A 3270-nucleotide genomic window follows, 5' to 3' on the forward strand; every position below is an offset into this window, starting at 1 on the left:
AAAAAGGGGCCGAAGTCTCCAAGTTTTCTAGTGGTTCCATCTCCTTCTGCCTCTGCTGCTGGAGGCTGGGAGTGGGGAACAGTCTAACCAAAGGGCAAATGGCCTTGCCTTAGAGACTGTCCTCGATGTTAGAGTCTCAAATGGTAGATTTCAAAACTGGGGGGTGGGGAGTGGAATCAAATCAGCAGTGAAAGTAAAGTCGCTCAGTCGTGTCCAACTCTTTGCGACCCCATGGACTGTAGCCTACCAGGCTCCTCTCTCCATGTGATTCTCCAGGCAAGAATACTGGAGTGGGTTACCTTTTCCTTCTTCAGGGGATCTTCCCAACTCAGGGATCGAACCCCAGTCTCCCACATTGCAGGCAGACCCTTTAACCTCTGAGCCACCAGGGAAGCCCTGGTGGAGGGCTTGTTAAATACAGATTCCTGGGCCCCACCCCTGACGATCCTGATGCAGCAGGGCTGGGGTAGGACTGAAGAATCTGCATTTTTAACAAGTTCCCGGGTGTTGCTGGCAGTCCAGGAACTACACTTTAAGAATCAATTGCTCAAAAATGTAAAGGGTACTGATCTCTGGGGTCTGGTCCTAAAGTAGTGCTGCTGGCTGATGGCCATTCTGAGGGGCTGCAGGAGAATGGACAGGAGCTATAGCTTTGAGGGGCTTCCCTGATGGCTCAGCTGGTAAAGAATCCGCCTGCAATGCAGGAGACCCCGGTTCGATTCCTGGGTTGGGAAGATCACTTGGAGAAAGGGATAGACTACCCACTCCAGTTTTCATGGGCTTCCTGGGCTTCTGTGGTGGCTCAGATGGTAAAAAAAATCTTCCTGTAATATAGGAGACCTGGGTTCCATCCCTGTGTTGGGAAGATCCCCTGGAGAAGGGAATGGCTACCCACTCCAGTGTTCTGGCCTGGAGAATTCCATGGACAGAGGAGCCTGGCAGGCCACAGTCCACGGGGTCGCAAAGAGTTGGACACGACAGAGAGACTAAGCACAGCACAGCACACATAGCCTTCAGACCTCTGGACTCAGCCACCCTGCCCCGATGAGGACCTCTTCCTCACTGGTGCTGAGCTGTACTAGGGAGGCACAGCACCACGTGGCCTCCTGGTTCTACTCCTTCAGTGTCTGAGGGAGCCTGACCTCCAGCTGCTAGCACCTGTGTCTCTTTGATGGGTGGCTTTCTCCAGCTCCTGGAGCCCACCCTGCCTGCAGGCGATGCAGCTGCAAGGCCAGGGATTAAAGTCTCCCTGAGGACATTCTTAACCAATGACTGTTGGCGGTTGGTACCCTTCTGCTCAGGTGTGGTCATTTGGAGGACTGCTGTGTACCATCCCCCACAGGTCCCCCAGGATGAAGCCCCTGGTGCCTACAGCCTACAGGGAACCATTTTGACTATACATCCTGTCTTTTTGCTCCCTCTCCTGGCTCACTTCCACCCTCCCCCATCAAGACCAGCCCCCTAAATAAATGACTTGCCCTTGAATCCTCATTTCAAGATCTGCTTGAGGGGAACCCAGACTAGGACATCATGAACAAGAAATGGTTTTTGTCCTTGATAAGGTCACATTGAGAGGAGGAAAGACAAACTGGCTGAGTAGCACCGGGAGTTTTTGGGAATTGTTGGCAGGTGTCGGGTCTCAGGGCAGAGGCAGGTGGTCTGCTGGTGGCCCTTTGGGGCGTCATGAGGGTGCCCTGAGGAAGCGCAGGAGCTCAGCTGAGACTCTCCGAGGGAGGCCAGTGGGGACAAGGGGACTCGGCAACCTGGCCTGAGGTCTTTTTTTCCGCTCAGGAGGCCTGAATGTGGTACCCGCAGGGGACTGAGTTGCTGTGTAAATTCCTCCTGCTTTTCACCTTCCTAGACAATTCTTCCTGAAAGAAGAATTTGGAAGGGGACCTGGAACCATATTAAATATGGCTCTTGTTAGGCTTGGACAGCTTTCGGATGCTTGGAGGGGAGTTGATAAGAGTCTCTGCTGACCCAATGGGATGAATATGCTTTCCTGGGTGCCCACCTCATGCCGACACTAAGGCAGGATCAACTGGCTGTTTTTGCAGGGGGCTGTGGTCCCCCCAGTTCCTTTCTCTCACCCCTCCGCATTGTTACCAGTCCTCCCAGGGTCCCCCAAACAAACATGTAGCCTGAATGAAAACACTGTGCCTGGCATCAAAATACCCTTCGATGCAAGTTCTCACCCCCTCACTCGAACACTTCACATATGGAAATTCTGGAACTCCCACTGAGGAGCCCAGTGGCCGTTTGGCTGGGCGACTGCACAGATGGTTCTTAGGGGACGAGGCACCCAGAGTTCTTCTTGTCTCACATTTCCTTGTGGCTGGAGGGAGAACAAAGCCCATTGTACTGCCACGTGGGGTCAATGAGTCTGCACCTTCTCAGCAACACCCAGGACTCAAAACGTAATTGACTTTCTCTTTCTGATAATAGGCTCTGTATAATAGGCTCACTACGAGCAAAGCTAGTGGAGGTGATGGAATTCCAGTTGAGCTATTTCAAATCCTGAAAGATGATGCTGTGAAAGTGCTGCACTCCATATGCCAGCAAATTTGGAAAACTCAGCAGTGGCCACAGGACTGGAAAAGGTCAGTTTTCATTCCAATCCCAAAGAAAGACAATGCCAAAGAACGCTCAAAGTACCGCACAATTGCAGTCATCTCACATGCTAGTAAAGTAATGCTCAAAATTCTCCAAGCCAGGCTTCAGCAATACGTGAATCGTGAACTTCCTGATGTTCAAGCTGGTTTTAGAAAAGGCAGAGGAACCAGAGATCAAATTCCAACATCCGCTGGATCATGGAAAAAGCAAGAGAGTTCCAGAAAAACATCTATTTCTGCTTTATTGACTATGCCAAAGCCTTTGACTGTGTGGATCACAATAAACTGTGGGAAATTCTGAAAGAGATGGGAATACCAGACCACCTGACCTGCCTCTTGAGAAATCTGTATGCAGGTCAGGAAGCAACAGTTAGAAATAGACATGGAACAACAGACTGGTTCCAAATAGGAAAAGGAGTACATCAAGGCTGTATATTGTCACCCTGCTTATTTAACTTCTATGCAGAGTACATCATGAGAAACGCTGGACTGGAAGAAACACAAGCTGGAATCAAGATTGCCGGGAGAAATATCAATTACCTCAGATATGCAGATGACACCACCTTTACAGCAGAAAATGAAGAGGAACTAAAAAGTCTCTTGATGAAAGTGAAAGTGGAGAGTGAAAAAGTTGGCTTAAAGCTCAACATTCAGAAAA

Source organism: Bos indicus x Bos taurus, chromosome 13 (genome assembly GCF_003369695.1).
Source record: "Bos indicus x Bos taurus breed Angus x Brahman F1 hybrid chromosome 13, Bos_hybrid_MaternalHap_v2.0, whole genome shotgun sequence".
Taxonomy (NCBI): domain Eukaryota; kingdom Metazoa; phylum Chordata; class Mammalia; order Artiodactyla; family Bovidae; genus Bos; species Bos indicus x Bos taurus.